General features: G+C 42.1%; 1 long non-coding RNA gene across 1 annotated transcript; it reads right to left on the bottom strand.

The window, feature by feature from the left end:
* Positions 1 to 11,370: 11,370 nt before the first annotated feature.
* Positions 11,371 to 12,876, bottom strand: LOC119282681. The gene is made up of 3 exons (XR_005138830.1): positions 12,586 to 12,876; positions 12,237 to 12,327; positions 11,371 to 11,615 (listed from the first exon to the last, which is right to left on the bottom strand). It is a non-coding gene; the product is annotated as an uncharacterized LOC119282681 (long non-coding RNA).
* Positions 12,877 to 18,740: the final 5,864 nt, after the last annotated feature.

Here is an 18,740-nt window from a genome sequence, read left to right as displayed (position 1 = left end):
ATTTAAGAATTTTGGAAAGCAAGAAGTAATCCGGGAAGGACACGGGGCCTCCACGAGGGTGGAGGGCACGCCCACCCTTACTGGGCGCGCCCCCCTGCCTCGTGGGCACCTCTATGCCTTCCGGACACCGTTTTCTTGCATGTTACTTCTTTTGGTCGGTAAAAATTCATTATATAACCTCCCGAAGGTTTTGTCCACCGTATCACGCAAAAATCTTTGATTTTCGTTTCGAGCTGTTTCTGCCACAGATTAGAGCAATATGTCGTCCCAGGATTCGTAAGGAGAAAGCTATGTGGCTGATTACCTTGCAGACCGTAAAGTCTACGGGGAATTGGATCATTGGGGCTGGACCACTGAGGAAGAAGAAGACTATGAGCCTAAGGGAAAGGAGGAGACGAGCTCAGACGAAGACGAAGTCCCTTTACCTCAACCTGGGGACATGCATGTGGAGTTTAATAAGTCAAGCCTCCGTGATATGGCAAAGAAGCCCAAGATCTAGTTTATCCCTTTTCGTCTCTTGTAGGAAAACAAACAGGAACTATGCAAAAGGATATTAAGCCTCGAGCGGGAGATCGATGATCTAAGGGAGCAAAATTCCATTCTCAAGCGCAAGTTGAGGAGCAAGCCTACATCATCAACAACTCCTTCTTCACCACCTCCGAGGACATAATCACATGGGTATAGGCACTCCCCTTGGCAACTGCCAAGCTTGGGGGAGTTGCCCCGGTATCGTATCACCATCAAACTCCTATCTTTACCGTTTTACTTAGTTCAATCCTTTTAGTAATATCTAGATCTAGTAGAATAAAGTTTTGGTATGAATTAGTTTTGAGTTTTTCTTTGTGATCCTTCTATGTAATCGAGTCTGTGAGCTATCTATAATAAAGATTAGTGTTGAGTCAAGGGCTCTGCTATCTTGATATGATCTTGAGGAATTAGAAAGAATAAAAAGAAATAAAAGAGTTCATATTGAACTTATGGATAGTAATGACTTCACATATAAAGAGTATGAGACATAAAAGTTATTGAGAGTTGACAAACATAGTTTTGGTCATCGTTGCAATTAATAGGAAGTAATAAATAAAGAGAGGTTTTCACATATAAATATACTATCTTGGACATATTTTTTAATTGTGAGCACTCATTAAGTATCACATGCTAAAGAGTTGATGTTGGACAAGGAAGACAACGTAATGGGTTATGTTTTCTCACATCTTAGTTAAAGTATATTGTCATGGATCGTCCAACATGTTAAGCTTGCCTTTCCCCCTCATGCTAGCTAAAAATTCCTTGCACCAAGTAGAGATACTACTTGTGCTTCCAAATATCCTTAAACCAAGTTTTGCCATGAGAGTCCACCATACCCACCTATGGATTGAGTAAGATCCTTCAAGTAAGTTGTCATGTTGCAAGCAATAAAAATTGCTCTCTAAATATGTATGACTTATTAGTGTAGAGAAAATAAGCTTTATACGATCGTGTGATATGGAAGTATTAAAAGAGACGGACTGCATAATAAAGGTTCATATCTCAAGTGTCAATATAAAGTGACGTTATTTTGCATTAAGATTTTGTGCATTCAACCCTAAAAGAACATGACAACCTCTGCTTCCCTCTGCGAAGGGCCTATCTTTTACTTTATGTCTTTTACTTTATGCAAGATTCAAGGTGATCTTCACCTTTCCCTTTTTCATTTTATCCTTTGGCAAGCACCTCTTGTTGGAAAGATCCTAATATATATATCCAATTGGATGTAAGTTAGCATGAACTATTATTGTTGACATCACCCATAGGTGAATACATTGGGAGGCAACACTATAAGCCCCTATCTTTCTCAGTGTCTGATTAAAACTCCATAACCATAAGTATTGCATTAATGTTAGAAATTGTAGAAGACTATATGATAGTTGAGTATGTGGACTTGCTGGAAAGCTCCATTCTTGACTCTTTCTGATGTTATGATAAATTGCAATTGATTCAGTGACTGAGATTATAGTTTGCTAGTTCTCAATGAAGTTTATGATCCATACTTGACATTGTGAATAGATTGTTACTTGAGCATGAGAAATCATATGAAAAAATCTATATATGTTGCTGTTATAAGAATGATCACGACGTCCTCATGTCCGCATTTTATTTTTATCGACAAGTCTATCTCTAAACATGTGGACATATTTTTTGATATCGGCTTCCGCTTGAGGACAAGCGAGGTCTAAGCTTGGGGGAGTTGATACGTCCATTTTGCATCATGCTTTTATATCGATATTTATTGCATTATGGGCTGTTATTACACGTTATGTCACAATACTGATGGCTATTCTCTCTTATTTTACAAGGTTTATCAAGAAGAGGGAGAATGCCGGCAGCTGGGATTCTAGCTGGAACAGGAGCAAATATTGGAAACCTATTCTGCCCAGCTCCAAAAGTGCTGAAACTTCACGCAAGTCATTTTTGGAATTATTAAGAATTATTAAGCAAAGAAAGTACCAGAGGGGCCCACACCCTGGCCACGAGGGTGGGGGGCGCCCCCCCTACTGGGCGCGCCCCCTGTCTCATGGCCCCCCTGGTGGCCCTCCGGTGCCCATCTTCTGCTATATGAAGGCTTTTACCCTAGAAAAAATCATAAGCAAGCTCACGGGACGAAACTCCGCCACCATGGGGCGGAAACTTGGCGGAACCAATCTAGGGCTCCGGCGGAGCTGTTCTGCCGGGGAAACTTCCCTCCGGGAGGGGGAAATCATCACCATCGTCATCACCAACGATCCTCTCGTCGGGAGGGGGCCAGTCTCCATCAACATCTTCACCAGCACCATCTCCTCTCAAAACCCTAGTTCATCTCTTGTATCCAATCTTGTATCAAAACCACAAATTGGTACCTTTGGGTTGCTAGTAGTGTTGATTACTCCTTGTAGTTGATGCAAGTTGGTTTACTTGGTGGAAGATCATATGTTCAGATCCTTGATGCACATTAATACTCCTCTGATCATGAACATGAATATGCTTTGTGAGTAGTTACGTTTGATCCTGAGGACATGGGTGAAGTCTTGCTATTAGTAGTCATGTGAATTTGGTATTCGTTCGATATTTTGATGAGATGTATGTTGTCTCTCCTCTAGTGGTGTTATGTGAACATCGACTACATGACACTTCACCATTATTTGGGCCTAGAGGAAGGCATTGGGAAGTAATAAGTAGATGATGGGTTGCTAGAGTGACAGAAGCTTAAACCCTAGTTTATGCGTTGCTTCGTAAGGGGCTGATTTGAATCCACTAGTTTCATGCTATGGTTAGGTTTACCTTAATACTTCTTTTGTAGTTGCGGATGCTTGCAATAGTGATGAATCATAAGTGGGGTGCTTGTCCAAGAAAGGGCAGTACCCAAGCACCGGTCCATCCACATATGATATTACCAAACTGAAGGAAATATGCCCTAGAGGCAATAATAAAGTTATTATTTATTTCCTCATATCATGATAAATGTTTATTATTCATGCTAGAATTGTATTACCCGGAAACATGATACATGTGTGAATACATAGACAAACATAGTGTCACTAGTATGCCTCTACTTGACTAGCTTGTAAATCAAAGATGGTTGAGTTTCCTAGCCATAGACATGAGTTGTCATTTGATTAACGGGATCACATCATTAGGAGAATGATGTGATTGACTTTACCCATTCAGTTAGCTTAGCACTTGATCGTTTAGTTTGTTGCTATTGCTTTCTTCATGACTTATACATGTTCCTATTACTATGAGATTATGTAACTCCCGTTTACCGGAGGAACACTTTGTGTGCTACCAAACGTCACAAAGTAACTGGGTGATTATAAAGGTGCTCTACAGGTGTCTCCAAAGGTACTTGTTGAGTTGACATATTTCGAGATTAGGATTTGTCACTCCGATTGTCGGAGAGGTATCTCTGGGCCCTCTCGGTAATGCACATCACTATAAGCCTTGCAAGCAAGGTAGCTAATGAGTTAGTTATAGAATGATGCATTACATAACGAGTAAAGAGACTTGCCGGTAACGAGATTGAACTAGGTATTGAGATACCGACGATCGAATCTCGGGCAAGTAACATACCGATGACAAAGGGAACAACGTATGTTGTTATGCGGTTTGACCGATAAAGATCTTCGTAGAATATGTAGGAGCCAATATGAGCATCCAGGTTCTGCTATTGGTTATAGACCGGAAACAGTTCTAGGTCATGTCTATATAGTTCTCGAACCCGTAGGGTCCGCATGCTTAACGTTACGATGACAGTTATATTATGAGTTTTATGAATTTTGATGTACCGACAGTTGTTCGGAGTCCCGGATGTGATAACGGACATGACGAGGAGTCTTGAAATGGTCGAGACATAAAGATTGATATATTGGACGACTATATTCAGACACCGGAAAAGTTCCGGGGGTTATCAGATATATATTGGAGTACCGGGGGTTACCGGAACCCCTCCCGGGAACTAATGGGACTTGTTGGGCCCTAGTGGAGAGAGAGAGGGGCCGACCAGGGCAAGAGGCGCGCCCCCTCCCCTTGAGTCCAAATAGGACAAGGGGGGCGCCCCCCTTGCCTTTCCCCTCTCCCACTCCTTCCTTCCCGCTCCTTCTTGGACTAGGAAAGGGAGGGGCAAACCTACTTGGAGTAGGTTTCCCCCTCCTAGGGCGCGCCACCCCCTTGGCCGGCCCTCTCCTCTTCCCTCCTTTATATACGGAGGAGGGGGGCACCCCATAGACACACAAGTTGATCTTCGTGATTGTTCCTTAGCCGTGTGCGGTGCCCCCCTCCACCATATTCCACCTCGATCATATCGTAGCGGTGCTTAGGCGAAGCCCTGCGTCGGTAGAACATCATCACCGTCACCATGTCGTCATGCTGACGGAACTCATCCCCATCACCCTGCTGGATTGGAGTCCGGGGATAGTCATCGAGCTGAACGTGTGCTGAACTCGGAGGTGCCGTACGTTCGGTACTTGGATCGGTCGGATCGTGAAGACGTACAACTACATCAACCGCGTTGTTCTAATGCTTCCGCTTTAGGTCTATGAGGGTATGTGGACCACACTCTCCCCTCTCGTTGCTATGCATCACCATGATCTTGCGTGTGCGTAGGAATTTTTTTGAAATTACTACGTTCCCCAACAGTGGCATCCGAGCCTAGGTTTTATGCATTGATGTTTTATGCACGAGTAGAAGACAAGTGAGTTGTGGGCGATAAAAGTCATACTGCTTACCAGCATGTCATAATTTGGTTCAGCGGTATTGTTGGATGAAGCGGCCCGGACCGACATTACGCGTATGCTTACGTGAGACTGGTTTTACCGCCGTTTGCACACAGGTGACTAGCGGGTGTCTGTTTCTCCAACTTTAGTTGAACCGAGTGTGGCTACGCCCGGTCCTTGCGAAGGTTAAAACAACACTAACTTGACGAACTATCGTTGTGGTTTTGATGCGTAGGTAAGAACGGTTCTTGCTCAGCCCATAGCAGCCACGTACAATTTGCAACAACAAAGTAGAGGACGTCTAACTTGTTTTTGCAGGGCATGTTGTGATGTGATATGGTCAAGACATGATGCTATATTTTATTGTATGAGATAATCATGTTTTGTAACCGAGTTATCGGCAACTGGCAGGAGCCATATGGTTGTCGCTTTATTGTATAAAATGCAATCGCCCTGTAATTCCTTTACTTTATCACTAAGCGGTAGCGATAGTCGTGGAAGCAATAGTTGGCGAGACGACAACGCTGCTACGATGGAGATCAAGGTGTCGCGCCGGTGACGATGGTGATCATGACGGTGCTTCGGAGATGGAGATCACAAGCACAAGATGATGATGGCCATATCATATCACTTATATTGATTGCATGTGATGTTTATCTTTTATGCATCTTATCTTGCTTTGATTGACGGTAGCATTATAAGATGATCTCTCACTAAATTTCAAGATAAAAGTGTTCTCCCTGAGTATGCACCGTTGCCAAAGTTCATCGTGCCCAGACACCATGCGATGATCGGGTGTGATAAGCTCTACGTCCATCTACAACGGGTGCAAGCCAGTTTTGCACACGCAGAATACTCAGGTTAAACTTGACAAGCCTAGCATATGCAGATATGGCCTCGGAACACTGAGACCGAAAGGTCGAGCGTGAATCATATAGTAGATATGATCAACATAGTGATGTTCACCATTGAAAACTACTCTATTTCACGTGATGATCGGTTATGGTTTAGTCGATTTGGATCACGTGATCACTTAGATGATTAGAGACATGTCTATCTAAGTGGGAGTTCTTAAGTAATATGATTAATTGAACTTAAATTTATCATGAACTTAGTACCTAATAGTATCTTGCTTGTCTATGTTTGTTGTAGATAGATGGCTCATGTTGTTGTTCCGTTGAATTTTAATGCGTTCCATGAGAAAGCAAAGTTGAAAGATGATGGTAGCAATTACACGGACTGGGTCCGTCACTTGAGGATTATCCTCTTGCTGCACAGAAGAATTACGTCCTGGAAGCACCGCTGGGTGCCAAACCTGCTGCAGGAGCAACACCAGATGTTGTGAGCGTCTGGCAGAGCAAAGCTGATGACTAGTCGATAGTTCGGTGTGCCATGCTTTATGGCTTAGAACCGGGACTTCAACGAAGTTTTGAAACGTCATGGAGCATATGGGATGTTCCAGGAGTTGAAGTTAATATTTCAAGCAAATGCCCGGATTGAGAGATATGATGTATCCAATAAGTTCTATAGCTGGAAGATAGAGGAGAATAGTTCTGTCAGTGAGCATATACTCAGAATGTCTGGGTATAACAATCACTTGATTCAACTGGGAGTTAATCTTCCGGATGATAGCGTCATTGACAGAATTCTTGAATCACCGCCACCAAGCTACAAGAGCTTCGTGATGAACTATAATATGCAAGGGATGGAAAAGACAATTCCCGAGCTCTTCTCAATGCTAAAAGATGCGGAGGTAGAAATCAAGAAGGAGCATCAAGTGTTGATGGTCAATAAGACCACCAGTTTCAAGAAAAAGGGCAAAGGGAAAAAGAAGGGGAACTTCAAGAAGAACAGCAAACAAGTTGCTGCTCAGGAGAAGAAACCCAAGTATGGACCTAAGCCTGAGACTGAGTGCTTCTACTACAAGCAGACTGGTCACTGGAAGCGGAACAGCCCCAAGTATTTGGCAGATAAGAAGGATGGCAAGGTGAACAAAGGCATATGTGATATACATGTTATTGATGTGTACCTTACCAGAGCTCGCAGTAGCACCTGGGTATTTGATACTGGTTCTGTTGCTAATATTTGCAACTCGAAACAGGGACTACAGATTAAGTGGACACTGGCTAAGGAGAAGGTGATAATGCACGTGGGAAATGGTTCCAAAGTCGATGTGATCGCCGTCGGCACGCTAGCTCTACATCCACCTTCGGGATTAGTTTTAGACCTAAATAATTGTTATTTGGTGCCAGCGTTGAGCATGAACATTATATCCGGATCTTGTTTGATGCGAGACGGTAATTCATTTAAATCTGAGAATAATGGGTGTTCATATTTATATGAGTAATATCTTTTATGGTCATGCACCTTTAAAAATGGTCTATTTTTGATGAATCTCGATAGTAGTGATACACATATTCATAATGTTGAAGCCAAAAGATGCAGAGTTGATAAAGATAGTGCAACTTATTTGTGGCACTGCCGTTTAGGTCATATTGGTGTAAAGCGCATGAAGAAACTCCATACTGCTGGACCTTTGGAATCACTTGATTATGAATCACTTGGTACTTGCGAACCATGCCTCATGGGCAAGATGACTAAAACACCGTTCTCCGGTACAATAGAGAGAGCAACTGATTTGTTGGAAATCATACATACTGATGTATGTGGTCCAATAAATGTTGAGGCTCGTGGCGGATATCGTTATTTTCTCACCTTCACAGATGATTTGAGCAGATATGGGTATATTTAATTAATGAAACATAAGTCTGAAACGTTTGAAAAGTTCAAAGAATTTCAGAGTGAAGTTGAAAATCATCGTAACAAGAAAATAAAGTTTCTACGATCTGATCTTGGAGGAGAATATTTGAGTTACGAGTTTGGTTTACATTTGAAGCAATGCGGAATAGTTTCACAACTCACGCCTCCCGGAACACCACAGTGTAATGGTGTGTCCGAACGTCGTAATCGTACTTTACTAGATATGGTGCGATCTATGATGTCTCTTACCGATTTACCGCTATCGTTTTGGGGTTATGCTTTAGAGACGGCCGCATTCACGTTAAATAGGGCACCATCAAAATCCGTTGAGACGACACCTTATGAACTATGCTTTGGCAGGAAATCAAAGTTGTCATTTCTTAAAGTTTGGGGCCGCGATGCTTATGTAAAAAAGCTTCAACCTGATAAGCTCGAACCCAAATCGGAGAAATGTGTCTTCATAGGATACCCAAAGGAAACTATTGGGTACACCTTCTATCATAGATCCGGAGGCAAGACATTCGTTGCAAAGAATGGATCCTTTCTAGAGAAGGAGTTTCTCTCGAAAGAAGTGAGTGGGAGGAAAGTAGAACTTGATGAGGTAACTGTACCTGCTCCTTTATTGGAAAATAGTTCATCACATAAACCGGTTCCTGTGACGACTACACCAATAAGTGAGGAAGCTAATGATGATGATCATGAAACTTCAGAACAAGTTACTACAGAACCTCGTAGGTCAAATAGAGTAAGATCCGCACCAGAGTGGTACGGTAATCCTATTTTGGAGGTCATGTTACTTGACCATGGCGAGCCTACGAACTATGAGGAAGCGATGATGAGCCCAGATTCCGCAAAATGTCTTGAAGCCATGCAATCTGAGATGTGATCCATGTATGAGAACAAAGTGTGGACTTTGGTTGACTTGCCCGATGATCGGCAAGCCATTGAGAATAAATTGTTTTTTAAGAAGAAGACTGACGCTGATGGTAATGTAACTGTCTACAAAGCTCGACTTGTTGCAAAAGGTTTTCGACGAGTTCAAGGGATTGACTACGATGAGACTTTCTCACCCGTAGCGATGCTTAAGTCTGTCCGAATCATGTTAGCAATTGTCGCATTTTATGATTATGAAATTTGGCAAATGGATGTCAAAACTGCATTCCTGAATGGATTTCTGGAAGAAGAGTTGTATATGATGCAGCCGGAAGGTTTTGTCAATCCAAAAGGTGCTAGCAAAGTGTGCAAGCTCCAGTGATCCATCTATGGACTGGTGCAAGCATCTCGGAGTTGGAATAAACGCTTGATAGTGTGATCAAAGTATATGGTTTTACACGGACTTTTGGAGAAGCCCGTATTTACAAGAAAGTGAGTGGGAGCTCTGTAGCATTTCTGATATTATATGTAGATGACATATTGTTAATTGGAAATGATATAGAATTTCTGGATAGCATAAAGGGATACTTGAATAAAAGTTTTTCGATGAAAGACCTCGGTGAAGCTGCTTACATATTGGGCAGCAAGATCTATAGAGATAGATCAAGACGCTTGATCGGACTTTCACAAAGCACATACCTTGATAAAGTTTTGAAAAAGTTCAAAATGGATCAGGCAAAGAAAGGATTCTTGCCTGTATTACAAGGTGTGAAGTTGAGTCAGACTCAATGCCCGACCACTGTAGAAGATAGAGAGAAAATGAAAGGAGTTCCCTATGCTTCAGCCATAGGCTCTATCATGTATGCGATGCTGTGTACCAGACCTGATGTGTGCCTTGCTATTAGTTTAGCAGGGAGGTACCAAAGTAATCCAGGAGTGGAACACTAGACAGCGGTCAAGAACATCCTGAACTACCTGAAAAGGACTAAGGATATGTTTCTCATTTATGGAGGTGACAAAGAGCTAGTCGTAAATGGTTACGTCGATGCAAGCTTTGACACTGATCCGGACGATTCTAAATCGCAAACTGGATACGTGTTTTTATTAAACGGTGCAGCTGTAAGTTGGTGCAGTTCTAAAAAAAATCATCGAAGTAGGATCTACATGTGAAGCAGAGTACATAGCTGCTTCGGAAGCCGCAAATGAAGGAGTCTGGATGAAGGAGTTCATTTCCGATCTAGGTGTCATACCTAGTGCATCAGGACCAATGAAGATCTTCTGTGACAATACTGGTGCAATTGCCTTGGCAAAGGAATCCCGATTTCACAAGAGGACCAAGCACATCAAGAGATGCTTCAATTCCATCCGGGACCAAGTCCAGGTGGGAGACATAGGGATTTGCAAGATACATACGGATGTGAATGTTGCAGACCCGTTGACTAAGCCTCTTCAACGAGCAAAATATGATCAGCACCAAGACTCCATGGGTGTTAGAATCATTACTGCGTAATCTAGATTATTGACTCTAGTGCAAGTGGGAGACTGAAGGAAATATGCCCTAGAGGCAATAATAAAGTTATTATTTCTTTCCTCATATCATGATAAATGTTTATTATTCATGCTAGAATTGTATTACCCGGAAACATGATACATGTGTGAATACATAGACAAACATAGTGTCACTAGTATGCCTTTACTTGACTAGCTCGTAAATCGAAGATGGTTAAGTTTCCTAACCATAGACATGAGTTGTCATTTGATTAACGGGATCACATCATTAGGAGAATGATGTGATTGACTTGACCCATTCAGTTAGCTTAGCACTTGACCGTTTAGTTTGTTGCTATTGCTTTCTTCATGACTTATACATGTTCCTATGACTATGAGATTATGTAACTCCCGTTTACCGGAGGAACACTTTATGTGCTACCAAACGTCACAACGTAACTGGGTGATTATAAAAGGTGCTCTACCACTACAAGAAATATGTCAACTTGTGACCTTGACTATTGGTCACTGAAAGGTCATGGTTTTTCATTTGCGACCTTTTTGTGACCAAAAAGAGAAGGTCAAAAGCTGGCGGTCGTTAACTGACTATAGCGACCTTCTCTGTGAGAAGGTTGTGGACGTTTACGACCAAAATATTCCTACTGTGGCGTTTTGGTCACTAGCAATCTCCCCAGGCCACGTAGGCATCCAGCGTGGCAAGCTGATGTGGCACAAGATTCAGCCCGGTCCAATTCGGTTTTCTACATGGGCCTAGCCCAACAATTCGACATTTTTTATTATTATAATTCCTACGAATTCTATTGGGCTACATGGGCCAAGCCCAATATTTCAGCCTTTTTATCTCTGGGCTTTGGCCTTTTACAGTCTATTAATTATATATTTTTGGAAAATATATTTTGGAGCTGGTCCCACTAGTCATGTTAATCTCATATATTGATCCCACACATAAGAAAGTTATGAACTAGTCATATTATTTCATAAGTGGGTTTCACTGGTCAGGTTCCCATCTCACACACAATCAAATCACATTCATAATCAAATATTCCAAACAAGAGAACATGTGAAACTCGTCAAATGACACTAGATTAGTGTACTACAATTTCTGTAGACTATTACAACCTAGGTATACCAGCTATTACAATATTACAGTCAAATAGAACAGACAACTCTTTGCTGAGTAGCACTTCACGGCTTCGCGCTTTTCTTCACGTCTTCGCACTTCCAACTTTCTTAGGCCTGGAGCTCCTGTAAAAGAGGAACCAAGTAAAGAAGTTACGCGCAGCTATATTTGCTACATATCAGCTATGAACTCGATATTTATGTACACCATACAGAAATTGTTTCCAGTTAGAACAAGTTCACTTAATACTCAACTCCTTTATTTGTGTCCATTTAGTGCAAGTCCATTATCCATGCATATAAACTTTTGCTCCCAGCCAGCACCTACCCACCTAAGTACAAGTCAAGAGGCCACTACTATTAAACCAACTCAAGTGAGAGAGCCAGAAAACTAGGTGGGATATTTCCTTATCACTAAAATTAAAAATTTGAGCACACCAAAAATTGATTGTGTGTCATAAGATGGTCCTGAGAGTGCAGCACCATGTTACCATCTCTAAAGCTCATTAGCCAGCAGCAAAAATTGTGTAACATATGTATAACCATTGCAAACAACCTTAGCAGAATAAGTAGAACAAAATTTCATGTAAAATCTTGGTATAACCAGTAGATTATCCCCTAATAGAAGCTAATTAGGCTCCAATACACAAGGCATAGCAAGCACAGACTAAATAAGCCACGGCCATGAAACAGAGCATGGTATTATAGCAGCTCAGAGATGGAGCTAGAGGTAGGAGAAGGACTCACCGGAGAGGAGGTTGTAGTCGAAGCCGCACACAGGCGCCGCCACCACCGTCACCCTCTAGAGGAGATGTTGCCGCTTCATCGACGGACTCATCTGGTACAAGGACATCATCAAAATGCATCACACTCATGATCATCAAAACGCAGCAGCAGGAGCAAATACAAGTTTAGCCCACCATGAACAGGGGCACTAGGCAATCCAGTAGCAATGTCATATATAGGTAATAATAACAGGACCTTAGATAATTAGTTTTTGTTCTTACTGACACACAAGTTGACAGAATGTACTCAATATATTCTAATAAAAAGGTTTGGGAGAAGAGGGAGAGGGAGGTGGAGATGGACGTGCTACCTGCTACTGCGGTGGTGCCTCTTGGTGGTCGTGCTTGAGCTCCTCCTCCTGATGCTGCTCACTAACCTGCAGGACAAACAAGACAATGGGTAAAGGAACAAGACCATGGGTAACAGTACATCTTCACTTGGATATATCTAAGAAGTCCAGTTGGTTCTCACAAGCAAGTGTTCTCAGGTTTGCCTTAACATGAAAGGTTAACTTATACGTAACTGTGAGCAAACAGTACATAACAAAATCATGGATTTGATTTCAAGTAACCAAGACTAATTAATGTGTTACTGCCTGATACTGTCGATCAGAAAAGCATAAGCAGCAAACCATATCCTGCGTATCAGTGGAAACAAGGTGACAAACTAATGTTCCAGGGAGGTACTTTATATAATAAAAACTAATAAAAACAAACTAGGCACCTGCATAATCACACGGCGGTAGTTTTAGATAATAAAAACTACCATTTCACACAGTCCTAGCGCTCCATCAAAGAATCAACTAAAATTACTTTCAAGCAAACAGGTTGTACATTGATCAGGTTGTAAAGGGCAAAAATTCAGGGGTGTACCTAGTGCAAGAAGGCATTTACTAGGTTTTGAAGCTAATAACAATTAGCATGCATGTATCAGTTGTTGTAGTTAGTGCGTGGTCAAATTCAACTAGTGTAATGTATCGCCTATATATAATAGACCCATCTCTCCAATGCAATTTCATGGAAAAAGAAACATAGGTGTTTTTTTCTTCCTCTGCTAAACTATCTCCATATGGATACCAGCTAATGATACGCAGATTGTATTAAGGTAACGCTTTGGACGACACATATTCTGCAAGCTGCCGCTAATTTGCAAATACAAATGAACGCCTAACAGTGCTCGCATAGAATTAGCAGAGCATGGTAGATTTATAGCCATCAGGGGAGGGGACACCTGAACCCACGTCGGCTGCTGCAGGGCTTGTGCTGCACACAAATACACACATACATGTATCAGAAGCAATTCAGTCAACACTCTTGGCATGCAAGAGGCAAGTTGGCACTCACAGGGTTGAGATAATAGCAGGAGACGTGCGTACCTGAAGAGTTGAGCGATTGGTCCGACCCCGAAGAGCAGAGGAGGCATGGCGGTGGTGTGCTGGCGCGCCTTGGAAGCCCGGGAACGTGGTGGTACCGATGGTCAAGGAAGAAGAGGAGCAGAGCAGGCCCTTGATGGCCAGCTAGATGCGTCCCTCCTTCTGCTCCTCGAGGATGGGTGACCTGCAGTAACAGATATGTTATACAACCCGGGATCAAATGTAGCACATACTATCATTGTAACAGTCTTCTCTTGTGTCTTCGCTAAGACAGATACAGACTAACTGCATGTCCAGGAGGACATTGAATACATACACTTTGAATAAATAGCATAACAAAGTGATGTAGTGACCACATTGAGCATCTAAAAAATAAGTGGCATGAACAAGAATCAATTGTTTACCTCACCACCAGGTGTCTGTCATAGCATACACATTCAGCTTATTCGGTGACAACGGACTAAAAGATGCCTCATATACAATCCTAATTGCAGAAAATTCCTAGTAGCACCAAAATACTCAGATTGAAATCACTGAGTTGAACATACACCATATTGCATCTAATCATAGGACACTAGTCTGTAACAGACTACCTGGTATTGACATACAAGAGCACGGCTAGGCGCGAAGAAGGGTAAAACTATCACTTTATTTGCTCCCCAAATGCAAGAAGCTAAGGCACTAAAAAGAGGGCAGAAGCTACAATCTTCCTGGTCTAAGCATCATCTGATCAAAGAAGGAAGTACAGGCAGAGGCCAAGCTGTACTACTCACTTCCGGGCACCAGTTCCATCAGCTCTTAATACCACCGCATCTACTGGCCGGCCATGGACGAACAAAGTCGCAGCAATACATGGAGCTCAAGAGCTAGGGGTCGTTGACACATGCACAGACAGCCGAGTGGGTCGAGGAGGGTACCTTGGCGTGGTTCCAGGTGTTGCCGACGGTGAGGGGCCCATGGTCGGTGAGGATCTGGAGGAGGCGACCGGAGATGGCCAAATTGGATGGAGAAGGAGCTCCATCTCCTTGGTGGCGACCCGTCCCATGGAGGTTCGCCCCTGCTGCCATCGTCGTCGTGCCATCCACAACCATGTTGACCTGCCGAAAGGGAACACAAGACGAGGTGAGGTGAGGAGGAGATAGTGCGCGAATAAAGAGGGGAGGGGCTTACCGGTGTCAGATCCGGCCACCTCTGGCCTCGCCGTCGCCATATTAGGCAGATCCCGACGATGTTAGGGGTGGCGGCCGAAACCCTAGCCATGGGTGAGGGTTGCGGGCGAGTACCCGAGGGCGCGGGTCGGGGCGTGGGCTCGATGGTGAGGGTCGTCGACGGTGGGGGTGGGCGGCGGAGGGGGTGGGTGACAGTGGGCGATGGTGGGGGTGGGCGACGGTGGGCGGCGGTGGATTCAGATCAGATCAGAGTGAGGGAGAGGAGAGAGGGGCGTCAGTGTGAGGGAGAGAAGGGTGCGAGAGGAGGAGTGCGGGACGTGGGTGAGACGGGCGACGTGCGGGCCGTTGGATCCAGGAGCATCCGACGGTGATTATCCACGATCCGCGTGAGAGGCCTCTGACCAATCAAAACGCAGTATACAGGTATGATATTTTGACCATTTAAATTGATCGTAATCGACTAAAAGTAAGGTGCTAAATCATGTTAGCTGTTTTATCATGACCAGAAAAATTGAAAAAAAAACTTCGCATTGTGTCAGCAAATTTGAATTTAGTTTTCAGGAATAATCACAAATTGAAATAAGACAAATATTTTTATAAAGAGTTATGAGAAATGACTTTTTTAATTCATTTTTTCATTTATCGTGTGTCCAAAATGAGTTCTTTTGTGAAGGACCTATCATATATTTATTACAAATTTTTACCAAATTAATTTTCTAAAATACTAGAACATATTTAATGCACAATTGATGAAATCGTTGGGTATAAAAAGTTTCGATCTACCTCTCGTGAAAAAGACAAATTTTCGCCGATTCAGCTGGAAGCGGGTCAAATTTGAACTGTAACTACCTCGTAGTTTGCTCTTTATTTTTTCCAAAAATTATTTCTAGGTACATAAGTATCTATTTAATCAGAGAAACGCCAAAAAGATTTCAAGATTCAACCACTAACTAGGAACAGTTATTCCCGCTGTTTTGACCGCATTTTAAAACGGGCATAAAAAAATAAAAAATTGGAAAACCTTCGCATAGTTTCGTTTTATGTGGCCAAGTTACCAGCAAAAATTATAAACTTGTAATACGCCAATTATTTTAAAAAAATGTTCTCAGAAACGAGCTATCAAGTGTGAAGATTCATGGCTTGCAAGCCCAATGATCAATCTTATGGCCACATTCATGACATAGTTTGTTCAAATGATCTCATATTATGCACAAGGATGCATCTTCGAATGGCAGACAATGTTGCCTAAGGAAGTTTTCATTTTCTTTGGACGAAAAATTCATTTTCCATTTTTCGAGTGCCCAAAATGAGTTTTTTGTGAAGGACCTATAATATATTTGTTGCAAAATTGTACCAAATCAATTTCTCAAATACTAGGACGTATTTAATTCACAATTGACCAAAATGGTTGGGTGTAACAAGTAATCCAGGAAGGACACGAGGCCTCCACGAGGGTGGAGGGCGCGCCCACCCTTACTGGGCGCGCCCCCCTGCCTCGTGGGCACCTCATGTGCCTTCCGGACACCGTTTTCTTGCATGTTACTTCTTTTGGTCGGTAAAAATTCATTATATAAACTCCCGAAGGTTTTGTCCACCGTATCACGCAAAAATCTTTGATTTTCGTTTCGAGCTGTTTCTGCCACAGATTAGAGCAGTATGTCGTCCCAGGATTCGGAAGGAGAAAGCTATGTGGCTGATTACCTTGCAGACCGTAAAGTCTACGGGGAATTGGATCATTGGGGCTGGACCACTGAGGAAGAAGAAGACTATGAGCCTAAGGGAAAGGAGGAGACGAGCTCAGACGAAGAAGAAGTCCCTTTACCTCAACCTGGGGACATGCATGTGGAGTTTAATAAGTCAAGCCTCCGTGATATGGCAAAGAAGCCCAAGATCTAGTTTATCCCTTTTCGTCTCTTGCAGGAAAACAAACAGGAACTATGCAAAAGGATATTAAGCCTCGAGCGGGAGATCGATGATCTAAGGGAGCAAAATTCCATTCTCAAGCGCAAGTTGAGGAGAAAGCCTACATCATCAACAACTCCTTCTTCACCACCTCCGAGGACATAATCACATGGGTATGGGCACTCCCCTTGGCAACTGCCAAGCTTGGGGGAGTTGTCCCGGTATCGTATCACCATCAAACTCTTATCTTTACCGTTTTACTTAGTTCAATCCTTTTAGTAATATCTAGATCTAGTAGAATAAAGTTTTGGTATGAATTAGTTTTGAGTTTTTCTTTGTGATCCTTCTATGTAATCGAGTCTGTGAGCTATCTATAATAAAGATTAGTGTTGAGTCAAGGGCTCTGCTATCTTGATATGATCTTGAGGAATTAGAAAGACTAAAAAGAAATAAAAGAGTTCATATTGAACTTATGGATAGTAATGACTTCACATATAAAGAGTATGAGACATAAAAGTTGTTGAGAGTTGACAAACATAGTTTTGGTCATCGTTGCAATTAATAGGAAGTAATAAATAAAGAGAGGTTTTCACATTCAAATATACTATCTTGGACATATTTTTTAATTGTGAGCACTCATTAAGTATGACATGCTAAAGAGTTGATGTTGGACAAGGAAGACAACGTAATGGGTTATGTTTTCTCACATCTTAGTTAAAGTATATTGTCATGGATCGTCCAACATGTTGAGCTTGCCTTTCCCCCTCATGCTAGCTAAAAATTCCTTGCACCAAGTAGAGATACTACTTGTGCTTCCAAATATCCTTAAACCAAGTTTTTCCATGAGAGTCCACCATACCCACCTATGGATTGAGTAACATCCTTCAAGTAAGTTGTCATGTTGCAAGCAATAAAAATTGCTCTCTAAATATGTATGACTTATTAGTGCGGAGAAAATATGCTTTATACGATCGTGTGATATGGAAGTATTAAAAGAGACGGACTGCATAATAAAGGTTCATATCACAAGTGTCAATATAAAGTGACGTTCTTTTGCATTAAGATTTTGTGCATCCAACCATAAAAGCACATGACAACCTCTGCTTCCCACTGCGAAGGGCCTATCTTTTACTTTATGTCTTTTACTTTATGCAAGATTCATGGTGATCTTCACCTTTCCCTTTTCCATTTTATCCTTTGGCAAGCACCTCTTGTTGGAAAGACCCTAATATATATATCCAATTGGATGTAAGTTAGCATGAACTATTATTGTTGACATCACCCATAGGTGAATACATTGGGAGGCAACACTATAAGCCCCTATCTTTCTCAGTGTCTGATTAAAACTCCATAACCATAAGTATTGCATTAATGTTAGCAATTGTAGAAGACTATATGATAGTTGAGTATGTAGACTTGCTGGAAAGCTCCATTCTTGACTCTTTCTGATGTTATGATAAATTGCAATTGATTCAGTGACTGAGATTATAGTTTGCTAGTTCTCAATGAAGTTTATGATCCATACTTGACATTGTGAATAGATTGTTACTTGAGCATGAGAAATCATATGAAAAAATCTATATATGTTGCTGTTATAAGAATGATCACGATGTCCTCATGTCCGCATTTTATTTTTATCGACAAGTCTATCTCTAAACATGTGGACATATTTTTTGATATCGGCTTCCTCTTGAGGACAAGCGAGGTCTAAGCTTGGGGGAGTTGATACGTCCATTTTGCATCATGCTTTTATATCGATATTTATTGCATTATGGGCTGTTATTACACGTTATGTCACAATACTGATGGCTATTCTCTCTTATTTTACAAGGTTTATCATGAAGAGGGAGAATGTCGGCAGCTGGGATTCTAGCTGGAACAGGAGCAAATATTGGAAACCTATTCTGCCCAGCTCCAAAAGTGCTGAAACTTCACGCAAGTCATTTTTGGAATTATTAAGAATTATTGAGCAAAGAAAGTACCAGAGGGGCCCACACCCTGGCCACGAGGGTGGGGGGCGCC

The sequence above is a fragment of the Triticum dicoccoides genome, chromosome 3B (assembly GCF_002162155.2).
Source record: "Triticum dicoccoides isolate Atlit2015 ecotype Zavitan chromosome 3B, WEW_v2.0, whole genome shotgun sequence".
Classification (NCBI taxonomy): domain Eukaryota; kingdom Viridiplantae; phylum Streptophyta; class Magnoliopsida; order Poales; family Poaceae; genus Triticum; species Triticum dicoccoides.
This window is presented reverse-complemented; position numbering and strand designations above follow the sequence as displayed.